We start from the raw sequence: 15899 nt of genomic DNA on the forward strand, positions 1-15899 counted from the left end.
GGAGATAGTTTGGTATCATGCTGATTTAGTGGTCAATTTTGCTGTAAGTGGAGAAAGGGCTGCAATTAAATGCTGGCAGTTCAATTCATGTATTTAAAATGCATATTATTGGCTAGGAAGTTTTTCAACATTAAAATGAACATTACATTATTATACAATAGCACATTTCATAGCATTCTCTTACAAAGCAACAATCTCTAGCATTAACTCCTTCTTCAAGAATTCATACACAATGCCCCCAAACGTTTTTATAAACGTCCTACTTTCTCCCAGGCCACAGGGAGTTGGGAAGATCTAGTAGTTGTTACGCAGAAGCTGCAGACAGAGATACAATGGTGGGCATCCAGGAAGATAACACTAGGTAGACCTTTCAAAAGACTATATAGTGTGTAGAGGATGCACAGCAATTGGTTGAACTTGTTCAATAGTGAGGTTAACTTTGGAGCGGGTGCACTCCTTGGTTGCGTTTCCGTCAAATAAACGCAAATGGTATATGAAAAAGTTGTGTGCGCATGCCATGCGGCTACATCCCAAGGGGGCACTCCTGGGTGGTTCACAAAAGACTGTGATTCCAATGCTCGTTAGAAGGTATTTATTAGTGAACTTCACTGAGCACGCCGAAAACCGGACGCATGTTTTCCTTCAGCATGAGCGCTCCTTGATAAAGGGCGTCTTAAAGCCCGAAATGCATCGGAGCCACGTGCTTGAATAATCATATGTCTATCAGACACATGTCTAACCGTTGATATGAATATCAATATCAATAATTAAAACTATTTTGAACTAATAAATACCTTCTAACGAACATTGGAATCACAGTCTTTTGTGAACCACCCAGGAGTGCCCCCTTGGGATGTAGCCGCATGGCATGCGCACACAACTTTTTCATAGACCTTTCAAAAGCCCAACTCCCTTTACGACAATAACCGATGCATCTGACAGTGGGTGGGGAGTTCACCTCGGCCAGTTGAAGATAGTAGGTCAGTGGAACGACCTCGACTACGTAAAACACATCAATTACCTAGAAATAAACTATACTCCTAGCACTAAAGTCATTCCAGAAACACATTCGCAGGAAGACGCTTGTAATTCAAACAGACACCACAATGTTCTACCTTAACAAACAGGGAGGTACGAAGTCATTCCCTCTCAGCAACCAAGCACAACAAATCTGGAAATGGGTGATTTCTCACAAAATGAATATACAAACAATATATCTGCCAGGGATATACAACACAATGGCTGATCAATTGAGCAGGTAGAACAACTGCTCCCACGATTGGTAATTGAAGCAGAAGACAATACAATACATCTTCAAACTCTCGGCGACCCCGAAAATAGACCTATGTCCGAATGAGGTCGCACACCGCTCGTCCCATCAGCGTGTGACCCCGGAGCATGATGGTCGATGTAGTCAGTATCAGCGGGTGCGCTTCTACCCGGGTCTTGAGTCTTCAAGGTATTCACTTGGTGTGCTTGCCATCCCTGGACACGTGTTTCGCGTTCATTAACGCTCATCAGCAGGGATTAGGCGTGTGCACGGGGTTGCTGCGTGGGCTGCCGAAAATATTCGTAGGTCCAGATACCTCTTAAGGCGCGCGGATGCGTTATCTCGAGGTCGTCGCCTCCACCGGCTCAAGGGAGCCTGTATAAATAGTATGTCCGAATGAGGTCGCACACCGCTCGTCCCATCAGCGTGTGACCCCGGAGCATGATGGTGGATGTAGTCGGTATCAGCGGGTGCGCTTTTACCTGGGTCTTGAATCTTCAAGGTATTTTCGGCAGCCCACGCAGCAACCCCGTGCACACGTCTAATCCCTGCTGATGAGCGTTAATGAACGCAAAACACGTGTCCAGGGATGGCAAGCACACCAGTGAATACCCTCAAGACTCAACACTCGGGTAGAAGCGCACCCGCTGATGCCGACTACATCGACCATCATGTTCCGGGGTCACATGCTGATGGGACGAGCGGTGTGCGACCTCATTCGGACATACCGAAAATAGACCTATTTGCAACAGTACAGAACAATAAATGCCAGTTCTTTGCTTCCAGGCTTCATCCCCACCTGTCAAAAGGGAATGCCATGCCGCTAAACTGGTCAGAGACATTTGTCTACGCTTTTTTACCAATACCTCTGATCCAAAGAGTCCTAGAAAAAGCAAGACAACCAGGAATAAACCTAATTCTCATTGCTCCAAAATGGGCCAGACAAACATGGTACTCAAGTCTGCTAGAACTGTCCAAGGGATGAATAATCAAACTCAAGGCAGACAAAGACCTACTAACAAAGCAACAGGGCCAAACTTCCACCCAGAGCCAGCGACACAACGCCTAGTGGCCTGGCACCTGAACACGTAGAGTTTGGTCATCTAAATTTGCCTCGGCTAACAATGGAAATTCTGAAGGAGGCAAGAAAACAAACCACAAGACAATGCTATGCCGCATAATGGAAAAGGTACACCACTTGGTGCTCAACCAACAGTCTGATGGACTCAATCTCCACACAAGAAACAGTGGTCATATTTCTAACACACCTCCTAGACAGTCACATCAACTACCCAAGCCTAAAAGTACACCTTGCTGCTATTGTAGCCTAGACCCGAGGATAATCATGCAAGAGCTTCTTCACAAGACCCGTCATTAAGACATTCCTAGAGGGATCTAAAATAATTGCACCCCCAAGGACATCTCTAGCTCCCATGTGGAGTTTAAACCAAGTCCTCACGCAACTTATGACTGAACCATTTGAGCCCATGCACAAAGCAGACCTCAAGCATATCACTTTAAAGACAGCATTCTTAATAGCCGTCCCATCTTTACGAAGAGTAAGTGAACTGCATGCATTAACCATAGAAGAGCCATGCATTCAAATCCATAAGGACAAAGTAATCCTAAGAACAAATCCTCAATTCTTACCCAAAGTGGTGTCTAAGTATCACTTAAATCAAAGCAGTCTCCTACCATTCTTTTCAAAAACCCGCAAATAAAAGGAGAAAAGAGACTCCATACCCTGGATGTAAGAAGAGCTCTACTGTACTATCTACAGAGAAGAGAACAGAACAAAAGCAACAATTGCACGGTGGATAATCCAAGCCATCCAACTATGCTATGCTGCTGCGGGAAAAACTCGAAGCGTACAGTCCAAAGTTCACTCAACTAGATAAAAAGGAGCAACCCTAGCCTTCATGGCCAATGCGGGAGAGGAGTTGGCTTAACGGCTAGGGCGGTCGACCTCTAATCTGGGGAACTGGATTAGGGTCTCGGCAATGATGCTGAACATTCTGTGATTCTGGGCAAATCACTTAATCTCCCCGTACCTAACAAAAAATTAATGTGTCCTCATGTAATGGAACTGGTGCTATGTAAAGCGCTCTGATACCCAATTCGGGTCAAGTTTGCGCTATATAAAACTGTGAAAAATAAATAAATGTGCCAATAGACATCATATGTGCTACAGCAACATGGGTGTCTCCTCACACTTTCACCAAGCATTACTGTGTGGACATAACAATATATAAAGAAGCACAAGTAGGACAAACAGTACTTCAACACCTGTTCGCAAAGTCTTCCTCTTACCACAGCCTCCACAAGAAGGGAGAAACCGCTACGTATTCTGATGCACAGCATGTGAATTCAGAAAAGGATTCTTTAAAAAAAAAAAAAATCTTTATTTGTATTTTTTGTTTTTGACATGACTATCATCACAACTTTATACAGAATGCTCAAATATGAAAGGCAAAAATATAAAACACATATATAAAAATAATATTTTCCGTTGCAACAACATAAAGGTGACATTAGTGTGCCATTCCCAATCACAGATTTGTGCATCTTGTGAGCGTGTTTCCTGTAGTCACTTCTTGTCCTTGCTCACCCTTTTACTACTTCAAATATTACATATTACAATCATCTGTCATCCAGAAAAGCATTCATGCTGCAAAACGAAATGGTTACTTACCAGTAGGAGTAGTTGTGCAGCTTGAAGAGTTTCCTGGATTCACATGCGACCCACCCAGCCTCCTCCTACAAGAAATATAAACAGGCGGGGAACTATAATTACCAATTCACTAGTACCATCTAATAGACTAGAAGACTAAAACACAGAAAAAAGAATAGTCTTCAAGCTGCAAAAGTACTCCTACTGGTAAGTAACAATTTCGTTTTGCAGCACACATCCATTACTGGATTCACATGCTGTGCATTATTCTGCCATCTAGTGGTTGGCTCTGGAATAGTCTTTTTTTCTTGTTTTTGGACGTCATCAACCACCATTTGGTGCCAGGTACGTCTCCTGTGTGACGTCAGACAGCACCCTGGATGTTGTGCTTTTTTTTTTTTTTTTTTTATTTAGAAAAACAGTACAGTTTAATAAATAAAATGACACCAAGATGTAAAAGCAACTGCAACAATGAATTTTCAAGTTTATAGGAAAAATTGTACCAAAAATCTTTAAGCACTGATCGTGGTCAACTGGTCATGGTAGACCGAAGCTGAGGCCCAATTTATGGGTGACTACAATGGAGCACGGATCAACTACAAAAAACCAGGTTCAACACAGTCAGAACTTTTTCCTCTGGTCTTAGAGGGTGATTTATATGTTGGGGGCATGTACACTCCGTCACAACTGCGACGGAGTATGCATACTGCCAACATGAAGGTCTGTCTGCCTTATTTAAATACGGGCGGACCTTCAATTTGAACAAGACGGAGGCTACTCTGTTTACGCCGTGGCCAAACATATTTGACAGCCCCTGGGAGTAAGGGCCGTCGGAGAAATGGCTACATGTCCGGCCACCTAATTTAGAAGGGCGGACATGTAGTCATTTTTTAGTTTTTCTTAAGGAACAGTAAAAACATTATAATATTCACTTCGCCATGGGAGAAGACTCACATGGTGAGGGGAGTATTGTATTCTTTCTTTGCAAAAAGAAAACCCCGTTTGGCATTTTCCTTCTGTAAAGAAAAATATATACTACATGCTACAGGGCTGCGTCCTGCTGACGCAGTCCTGTAGCACAGAGTACAATGCATTGACAGGAACCTCCATGACAGAAGTGCCTGCCAATGCTTTTCTAAAAGACCACCTGCTTTTTTTTGAAAATTTATTTATTGGCGTTTTAAACCATACATAACAATAAAACAAAAAGAACTCAAAGTGCCAGTACATTTACATTTGCAAGTTGGTGAACACGTGCAGGTTACATGCAATGTTCCATCTAATTTTTTTCTTCTGTGTGCGGCACTGTAAGGTCTCTGTGCGCTGCAGCCAATGCTATGTGCGCCAAGAACCGGACCACGCATTTGGGTGCAGCAACAAATATCAGTGCAAATATCACTCCAAACTTTTGCTTAAAAAATAAAAATGCAGTGCATTCCACACATAGTGTGCCACATGATGGGTCTTAAGGCAGGTTTGCAATTTACATACACACACCATTACATGAATTGGTAACGCAGGCAAGTACACTTCAGCTTTAGAAAAGCACAGGACTTCAACCGTGGTACCAATATCTGATTTCACTAAAGATTACGAACTAGAGATCTGTTCATATGGTAGGGAAATGTTGGGAGCCTATACAAGAACGCATACCTGGGGATACATGCAGGGAGGCACATGTTATGCCCCCCTGAGTGCATGCAACCCCCTATTCCTGCAGGGCATGGACTTGGCAGTCCATGCACTGCAGGAATTTGCTTTGGTGTTCCCATATAGGCGCCTTTTTTATAGGCACTGCCGTGGGACAGCCTGCACTTTGAGATCTGCATGGTGAACATTCCTTGCAGCAGGTATATTAACCTTGGAGCTACCTTAAAACTTGCACTAGAGTAAACTCAGAGCCATCTTTACATATTTAATATTGCCTGAAAATTGCTGTAGGCGAGGAGCGTCGCAGCAGGTGCTTTTACAACAATAATATACCTGAAAACACGGAGTTCATCCCCCCACACACCTCCCAAATTCAGCAGCCGGTACAGTGGCACCGGTCACACTGCCCTAGAGCCGGCCCTGGCCCCTCTGCTGAGCCCTATTAAGCAAAGAAATGCAGCAAGTCTACCAGGGACATCTTAAGGATTTTGGGGGCCCTGGGACAAACTTATTTTGGGGGACCCTGTTCAGAACAGGCTTGAATTTATTATTGGATTTCAGCTCTTTCATGCCATCTTAAGCCAGGTCACTGACAGTATACAGGCACAATTGTCAAAATTCTAAATGTGTTTACATCTAATGTTCAGGGATAGTGATGTGTGTTATCAATATTATAACACAGCAGTTCACTAATATTACTGCAAATAATATCTGTGATGCACTCCCATTTCTCATATGTTTGTTGCTATTGCAGTAGATGCAGTAGCACTGGGCCCAAAAGTTGTCAGAGCTCCTCTTAACACATAATATTGCTATATTTGACTACTAAACAGGCAGTCCCAATTGCAGTTATCTTTCAGTTAAAAGGTATGAATTGTGAAGCATGTGCAGTAGCAACAGGACAAAAATCTCTAGGCACCCCACTAAACACCTAATATTGCTATATTTTACTGCTAAACAGGCAGTCACAAGTGTAGTCACCCTGAAGACAACAGGGTCATGATTTGAATGGTGCAGCAGGTGCAGTGGCACTGGGCCCAAATGTTCTCAGAACTCCTCTAAACACCTCAGATTGCTATGTTTTACTACTATACAGGCAGACACAATTGCAGCTATCTTTTAGTTAAAAGGTACGTGAAATGAATGGTGCAGCAGGTGCAGTGGCACCAGGTACAAAACCTCTTTATACCAGAGTAAACACATTTCTACATTTTTAAATGCGCGCTACGGGAGGCATGGGTGCGCGCGTGCCCAGGCGCCCGGCTTAGAGGGAACAGTGGTTACATGTAACAATGTAAACAATAATTACAGCAGAATGTCGTGTCGTCAGCAGGGAATTTATCACACAGTCTCAAGTGGCTTTGGTGATTTACAGTCCGCACCTCAGCATATCTTTTAAGTCCTATGAGCAAGACCATAGCAAATACAGAGTGAAAAGCAACAATGTCACACATCAGTCTCCCTGGCTCACCCCACCACATCCACCCCTCCGGAAGCCCCTTCAGCACCACCCTAGTCTAAGAGCAGCCCACATCCAGAGAACCGCCTATCTAATCGCCCGTAGCACTAGCAGTTTGGGGCTCACCGCCATTTTTTTTTTTTTTGCAGAGTTTTATATAGCGCGAACTAGACCCGAACCGAATCAGGTATCAGAGCGCTGTACAAAGCACCAGTTACGTTACATGAGGACACACTTTCATTTTTAGGCACGCCATTGTCCCTCTGCCACTGTAGGAACGGTTCCCATATGTCACGTGGTCTAGATGTGGCAGGCATCAACTCCCAAAAGGTGCCCAGCTGTGTGTGTCCATAAGTGCCATAAGCCAACCAACGTTTGACCGACGGCACTCTCCTTCTTCCCCAATTCACTGCCACCTGTAGTTTGGCATACAACAGCAGCATAGCGTGCAATTTACGGGACTTGGGCGGGGTGTGTTTTACATAGCCCAACAGTGCTAACTCTGGGGATGGGGCGTCAGCTCGTCCCAACATGCTGTTAATGGTGTCAAACACCGGGGACCAATAGACCGCCAACTTAACGCAGGACCATGCCATGTGTAGAAATGGAGCAGAAGAGTGCCTACACCTCCAACAGCAGTCCTCCTCACGAAGCCCCATTCTGTGCAGGCTGATTGGGGTTCTGTAGAATCGATACAGGTATTTGAAATGGATCAACCGCAACCGGTAGTTGGTGGACAGTTCAGTTAGCTGTCCGCAACAGAAGGACCACTGCTCTTCAGTGATCGGGGGGTCAAGCTCGACATTCCACTTCTCCAGGGCTGTAATCTGCACCAGAGGCGCCACCGTCTGCATCTGTCGGTAGATCCGGGTGATCAACTTGCGTGGAGAGGTCGAACTCACTATTGCCTCCAGCGCATGAAATACCGGGGGGGGGGGGGGGGGGGGGGGGGGGGAGGGGCTCGCGGGAAGTTACTGCACATCGCCCGATAGGACGATTTCAGTCTATGATACAAGAATAGGTCGGAGAAAGGGATCTCACTCCCTTCTTCAGCGACAGGGGGAGGCATGAACTCATCATTGGGAAATAGGTCTGCAAACGTGTGGAGGGCCAGCCTCTGCTGCACACTCTTACCAATACCTCTTTCAATGCAAGGCAATAGGGGATTTTGAATCTGGGACAGGGACGGTCCATACAATAGTGGCACATCCGCTCTTTTCTTCAGCTCTGCCCATGCCCACTTCAGTGTTTCGGCTGTGTCTATTTCCCCTCTAGGGCGCCGCGCCTTCGCGCATATGGCCACTGGAAGTGGAATGGGTGCCATACTGTCCTGCTGTACGGCTACGTGCGGCTGGAACGGGGTGGGGTGGACCCAAATATGTAAAAATTGAGCTGGGGCACATATGGCATACAGGCGCATGTCTGGGGCCCCCAGTCCGCCCTGCCGCAAAGGCAGTGACAACACATCCCAGGCTGCTCTTGCCTGTCCCCCTGCCCATACCAGGGAGGTGAGCAGGGATTTGAGTGTGGCAAAAAAAATGGGACGTCAGTGGGAGCGGGACGTTAACAAAGAGGTACAAGAATTTCGGCAGCACTATCATCTTGACCAGCGCGATACGTCCTGTAAGAGACAATGGCAGCTTCGCCCACAATTTCACCTTCCCCTCAAGCCACATAATTCATATTCCAAATTTCTTGGACATTTTCACTGATCCAAATACCGAGGTATTTTACCTCCTCATCCTCCCACCGCAATGGGAATTCAGTGTTTACTTTTGGGGTGCCGTCTGTCAAAGGGAATACAACCGACTTCGACCAGTTTATGCAGACACCCGCTAATCCACCAAATCGGATGAATTCTCGCAGTACCGGGTCCAAGTTTACCTCGGGGTCTGCCAGATATAGCGTCACGTCGTCCGCATATAATGAGATCAACAGGCTACGCGAGGTAAAGCCAATCCCACGCGCCGTGTGATGTTGTCTTACAGGAGCCGCTAGAGGCTCCATTGCTATAGCGAATAGCAGTGGGGATAGAGGACAACCCTGCCGCGTGCCTCTCGATATTGGGAAGGGATCAGATATCATACCGTTTATCTGAATCCTGGCACAAGGGGCGGTGTACAACAGACGAATCTTACTAATAAATCGTGGGCTAAATCCCATGTTAGTCAGGATCATGAACAAATATGGCAATTCCAGGGCATCGAACGCTTTCGTGGTGTCCAGGAACACCGCCGCTGCATGCACACTTGGGTGTAGGTAGTGGAGCGTGGAGAAAATAGTACGCAAGTTATGTGACGTGGCTTGGCCAGGGATAAACACTGATTGATTGGGCCAGGCTATGAGGGACAACAGGGGCTGCAGACGATCAGCCAGTAATTTGGCGAAAATGTTTGCATCTACGTTTATCAACGAAAGAGGTCTATAAGAGTTGAGCTCATCTTCAGCTTTGCCCGGTTTGAGTTAAGTGACAATCAAGTTCTCTCTCATTGAGTCCGGCAGTTTGCCTACCTCCAATGCCTCTGGATGTTGTGCTTAGTAGCTATCTTCAGATTCTTTTTTCAGCTGTTCGGTCTGGAAGCAAGAGGGGATGATACCGAAAATTGCAGAAGAAACCTGAAAATAATTGAGTTTTTTAAAAGAAAAACCTAACCATCGCATCAACGACACGACCTTAAAACACACCCGGCCATCGGAGACGACGGCTTCAATACAGAATATCGCCAGCACGACGACGAATGGTTCAACAAATGGCGAGGTAGGGGCCATGAAAAAGACCTCCTTCATATTCTGCCCCGAGTGCCACCACAACATCTTCGCCCTTCGTGGTCCACATGAGGTGTGCAACCTCTGTTTGCCCAAGGATCACATGGACCAGGATTGCGCGGCCTGTGTTGTGGTGTTCCTGTCGAAGACTCTCAAGGCACGTGGAAAGCAGAGAGAGGGCCACTATGTGACAATGGCCCAGGGACAGCAGAAACCTTCCTTAAAGGACTTGGGTCTCTCCAGCGATGAGGAGGACCAAGGGGTCCCAGCAGAATCGACACACAAAGGTTTGGACATCAAAATTCTCGAGGGAAACTGAGAAAAATCGCACCCAGAAAAAGATGGCAAAAGACGTGGAGCAAAAGACGTATAAGGTAAGACACCCACACCCGTCCGAACCGAAGGGCCATGAAAAGAAGGCACAGCTGAAGGCAGCCCCAACATCGAATAAAAAGTCGAGCAAAAGTCTGCCGCCATCCAAAGAACCCCATGGAACCCGGCCGACGTTGCAGTTCATTTACATTATCTTACTTGCTTGGACATCTCTTTACTGACACTTTTACTCTATTCTCACTCGCTTGCAGGAAAAAAAAATCTAACAACGGAGCCGATGCCCATGCACATTATCACTGAGAGGAGGAGTCACTTTACCATCGTGACTCAAAACGCCTTTTTCGAAGAAAAGCAACTTGCACACATCCGGACCCATCACTAGATGGTGGAAGTATGCTAAGCATGTGAATCTACAGCACTCTATGACATGAAGAGTTGCTTATAGGGTAAGTAACCTAAACCTTTTACATAAAGAGTGGGCTCCGTTTGCTCCGAGTGGTCTTAGGAACAGACACCCTGGATGTTCTGATGCATTCCAGCCTCAAACCAACATTTCCAGCCAACTCTACTAAAGGATGATCAAAAATGCACCTAGGATAACATTTTGGAATGCACTCATTCTGTATTTGTCTTAGGTCGAACTCAAAATACCCTTGAGCTGATCACTTTGAGATCTTCAACCTCTACCTTTCTGAGCACGGTGAGACATTATATTATGCCTACCTTGCCTTCAACTGTAAGAAGACTCTGGTATCAGGAGGGAGGGTGGGCACATCAAAAGATGCAGCAGCAAGTGTTGTCAGGGGCCCCACATTTTTGGCGGCAAAAAAAAGCCGGGTGCCCAGGAAGACGATGCCAACCCATCAGCATTCTGGCCTGGCAAGCACCAGAAGGTCAAGAGGCAAACTGCCTAGTCTGTTCTAAGATCGAGGAGATCAAGTTTTTGAGTCCGAAGTCCCACAGACACCAAACTCTGTGCCAAAGACCCGATTAATACTTTGTTCACTAGGCGCTGCTCAAGCCAAATGCCCAATAGCTGAGGCAGAGCTCTGCTCCTGCAGGAGTAGGGGTTTGAGGCAGGAGTTGAGCAGAAGACTGCATAAACTGTTGTGTACAGCACCACCAGCCAGTAAGTCTTGGGCTTTAAAGGCTGCATTGGCACCAGTGAGGGCCCCACTGAAACTCACCATGCTGTACTGAAAAGCCACACTTTGGCAAAATACCCCCAGCACTGGCAAGATGCTCCGAAAAACTCTTTCCAAGCAGACTCTGAAGACCACCACTCAGCTGGCACTGAAGTCGCCCTCAACATCAAGGTCCGACATCTCAGAGGTTTTTGTCTTTGTGAAGCTGGGGGATGTAGTGGATTAAAAGCAAAATAAAATATTCATCCACCCAGACATGAGTAAGATTTTTGTCTGATCTGCATCACCAGAACTCCACTGTTAACTGAAGAAAAGAGACCTCGCAGAGCAGGAGCTTTAGCTTCCTCCTAAGCACTTGAGCCTGAAAAGGGTTCAGTACTCTGCCACCAATACTATACCCTTCCCATCACTACTAACCACATCCCCTCCAATCACACTCTCCTCCATGTGAACACACAAGATACAGATTCAGAGTCAAGCAGTCTTTCTGATCCCCTGGACCTCTGTGATGAACGTTTTAGGCCACTGAGAGACATTTGAGGATTATGCTGTGTACCCACAGAATGATAGTCTTAGAGCAATAGTGTCAAGCCACTTCTTCATAGCATGCAGTATTTTTCAGAGGGCAGCATAGCATCAGCATTTAAAATTCCATATGGTGGAGGATGAGGACGACTTTCTAGTCAAAACCTTGTTCCAATCCAAAAACATGGTACACTATTTACTGATGAACAAGGGGATGCAAAAGTCTGCTAATGACAATTTTGAGGAGCCGGTAAAGGCTAGGATATTAACCACACGAATAGAGAAAAAATATAAGCCTAACATGGATTACTGAACTTACCTAAGGTGACCGATGGTTCTAAACTGCTCGGTTGTGTGTAGATTCTTTCAGGCCACGGGACAAACCCGCCTGACAAAGACCAAGAAAATCGATGTAGCAGAGAAGATGGTAGCGCTTGAGGCAGCAATACATTGGCGTATTGCCAACTTTCTAAGCCAACACTCCAGGTACGATCGATGCCATTGAGAGTAGGTGAAGGAGCTGCTAAAGGCACACAGGAAGAGGGGACAGGAGTTAGTTGCTGAAGGCAAAACTATTTGCTGTGCCTCAATGCAGCAGACTCTCCAGTGAGGAGCATTAATACCAGCATCATCCTTTGAGGGAACGCTTGGCTTAGGATGTCAGGGTTTAGGCCTGAGGTGCAGCAGCATCTATTAAAAGTATCCTTTGAGAATGAGTTTCGCCAGTATTGTATTTTTCATAAATTCACTTATTTGAATCTTCCCTGTCGTCATGGTGGGAATCCCACGGTAACTGTAATAAAAGCTGTGCTAATACATAAGCATTAGGAATCACATTATGAAAAATAGGCATTTCTAACCAATTCACATTTTTTAAATGCGTCCAAATTTCAGCCAATCACAGTCAAATCCTGAAGCACTTATCCCCTGTAGAGCAACCATACCTCCTATTTCTTACAGCACATCGTGTGTTCGGTAGTCTCACCGAGCTCTGCTCGGCCACAGTGTTCTTGTCAACCTTTGGCCTGTCAACCTTCCAAACTAATCTTTGACCTTAAAGCAACTTCTAAGGTAGAGAGTCTAAAGCCAAGACTTTTCTCTGAGGACCCCTGCAAGGAATGCCTTCACTGCCTGCAACCTCACCATAAACCAAAGAAGTGCAGACATTGTTGGACCTTCTCAATCAAAACCTTAAAAGACAGTGATGCCAGGCTCCTTCTTTGGCTCCAGAAGAAGAGGGCTCTCTGATTCTGACTCTGAGGGTGAAGAAAGGGGGCATTCTTCCTCAAGGAATCAAAAAAAGACGGCTCATCCCCATCTCCAAGAGGGTGAAATCCCATAGCAGTAATACCGGTTCTGAGAAAGCTGGATGTAAGGAACCTTCTCTCATTGAAATACTCCTTCTTCCCCTTGATCCGTTCCTGTGACACCTTTTAAACAACCTTCAATGAATAAAATCTGTCAGTTGATGGATCCGCTGTCGAAGATCATCTCATCGAAGGCCATCTCATCGAAGGCTGAATCGACGACTGGAAAGGCGTCTGCATACGAAGACCCCTTTATGCGTGTGACGACAAAAGACGTCGGGGACTCCGATGACTAGATCGATAACAACATCTTCGTCATTGATGAAGCTATTGACGACGACCACATCGTCGTCAGCGAGACCATCGTCGACCGCAAGAATATTGACGGTTCCACTGACGACACACTCAGGCCCATCTAAGACCACCACGCTCCTGTCTACAAAGTTTTCATCAGAGCCATCGTTGTCGATGGCCATAAAAGAGACATATTTCATCTCTGATGTAGTTCCAAAAGCCATGCACAAGCTGTCTCCTCTACCCCCAGTGTGCCTTCTGGAAATGCAGGAGTCTGATGATGAGGGTCTATGTGGCCCAGCCTACAGCCCAACACAACTCGGTGTTAAATGCCAGGACACTAATATGTAAGATGCTGATCAGGGCACTTCTAGATGCTTCAAAGGTGACTTCTGTTTTCTGAACAAGCATCAACATTCCATTCTGAGTTATGACACCTTTCAGGAGCATTATCCATATGATTATTATTAAGAGCAGCACTGTGAGCAAGAGGACGCTGTTACAGTCCTTATATCTCTGGTCACTGATTTGCGCATTATGCTGAACGATTATTATAAAAGATTCCTGGAGGCGAATGCCTGGTCGCAACATACTTTGGCATGTTCAGAAGCTCCGGAGGTTGTATCCCTTCTAGAAACTCCTCTGGGCTCACGGAAAAATGAAAGAACAGTGCCTCCCATTACAATACGGAATAACTTTATGGATAGTTATGAGTATCAACAGCCAGAGGACAATGAGGTTCCTTTTGGGTCAACAATCGTATCGTATGGAATGGAATGATTATGTCCCGACTGATTCAACTCCAGCTGGTATTGGAGATTTTCACAAGCTCATCGAAAGAGCCTATCCCGGTCAAGCAAACTGAATGCTTCCTTTATGACTTTAAGGATTTGGCTCAACGATCCGTCTTATTCATCCCCATATTGAAGTATATTGTGCAGGAGGGGTTGAAGCTGATGAAGACCCCAACTTCAGTGGCAGCTGTGGGCCCCAAGTTAGACCTTAAGTATAAGGCGCCAGACAACTCACCAACTTACCTCATTGGTTATCCTCGCCCTAACTCCCTCATTATGAAGCCAGCCCAACTGCGTTCTAAAAATCCTTCTACTCCTTGCTTCACCCCTCCAGAAAAGTATGGTAGAAGGTTAGATAATATCGGTAAGCGTGTATCTGCTATGACAGCAAGATCTATTAGAGCCTCCAATACGCTGGCCATATTGGGGAGATATGCCCATCAGATGTGGTCAGATATACCAGCAATTCTGGAATTTCTCCCAAAGGATAAAAAAAAGGAAGCAAAGGAGATTCTTCAGGAGGGTGAGAAAGCCTTGGATAGCTCCTCCACAGTGTTCCGTCAGGTGGCTGCTGTCCTATGTCACGAGGTTTTGCTAAAGGCCACTTTGTTTCGCCGAAGTGGTTCTTCTAGGTGCATCTCTGGATAAAAAGATTCCCAGGCTTTTCCAACAGCAGAGAGAATATATCGCCTCAAGGCACTAACGACTTCCTCTTCGGAACTTCTGTCTGGAAGTCAATGTTGGGAATTATGTCATCTTTATCCTGTTTATACCAACATGTCATCTTCGCATGCGACTGTTGCAAGATGTAAGAGACAATCAATGGTTTCAATGCTAGGGAACCTTCGAGGACACAATATCAATTACCTTGACTATGAAGTTGGCAATGACTTGAAGAAAAGACACAGCAAATATCTCTCAGTTCCTATTGTGCATTCCTGTGCAGCCCCACATTGTTATAACAACCGATGCTTCCCTGGAAGGCTGGGTTGCTCATTTGCAGTACTTGGAGACTCATGGAGGATTGTCTGCACAGGAGGCTTTGTCCCACGTAAAGCTTCTGGAATTGAAAGCTGTTTACCTGGACTTCCAGCCTTTTCTTCCCAGGTTCAGCAATTCCTCTGTGTTTGTGAGAACAGACAATGCCACAACAATTTTCTATCTCACCAATCAAGGAGGAATGAGATCACAGATCTTGTCCGCTCAAGCTCTGGAAATTTGGCAATGGTTCAGTTCCACAAAGTCACTCAGAGTGGCACAGGTTCCGGGAGGAGAAAACGAATGGGTGGATTCCTTAAGCAGAACAGATAAACCGTGCCGCAGGTGGGAAGTAAATGAGTGGCAGGTACTGCAGGTGTTTTATCAATGGGATGCTCCAGATCTGGATGTCTTCGCTGCCTTTCAAAACAAAAAAATGCAGAATGTACACTAGCAGGTTCCACAGAAAAGGTCTTGGTGAAATGCGTTCCAGCTGGCTAGGACATGAATGTTCGCTTACACGTTCCTTCCCTTTCTGCTGATTCTCAAAGTAATTCGCAAGATGAAGCCAGAGTCATACCAGCTCATTCTGATAGCCCTGAGTGGCCAAACCAGTTTTGATTCAAAAAGCTTCTTCTCCTATCAGAGTGACCGCATAGTCAATTCCAAGTGACGGAAGATCTTCTCTCTATGAACAAGGGGCAAGT

General features: G+C 45.7%; 1 protein-coding gene across 11 annotated transcripts in view; it reads left to right on the top strand.

The window, feature by feature from the left end:
- NCOA2 (nuclear receptor coactivator 2) overlaps positions 1–15899 on the top strand; it is a 1089938-nt gene that overhangs the window by 287700 nt on the left and 786339 nt on the right. The gene's annotated exons all lie outside the window — the stretch shown is intronic.

Source organism: Lissotriton helveticus, chromosome 4_1 (assembly GCF_964261635.1).
Source record: "Lissotriton helveticus chromosome 4_1, aLisHel1.1, whole genome shotgun sequence".
In the NCBI taxonomy this organism is placed as follows: domain Eukaryota; kingdom Metazoa; phylum Chordata; class Amphibia; order Caudata; family Salamandridae; genus Lissotriton; species Lissotriton helveticus.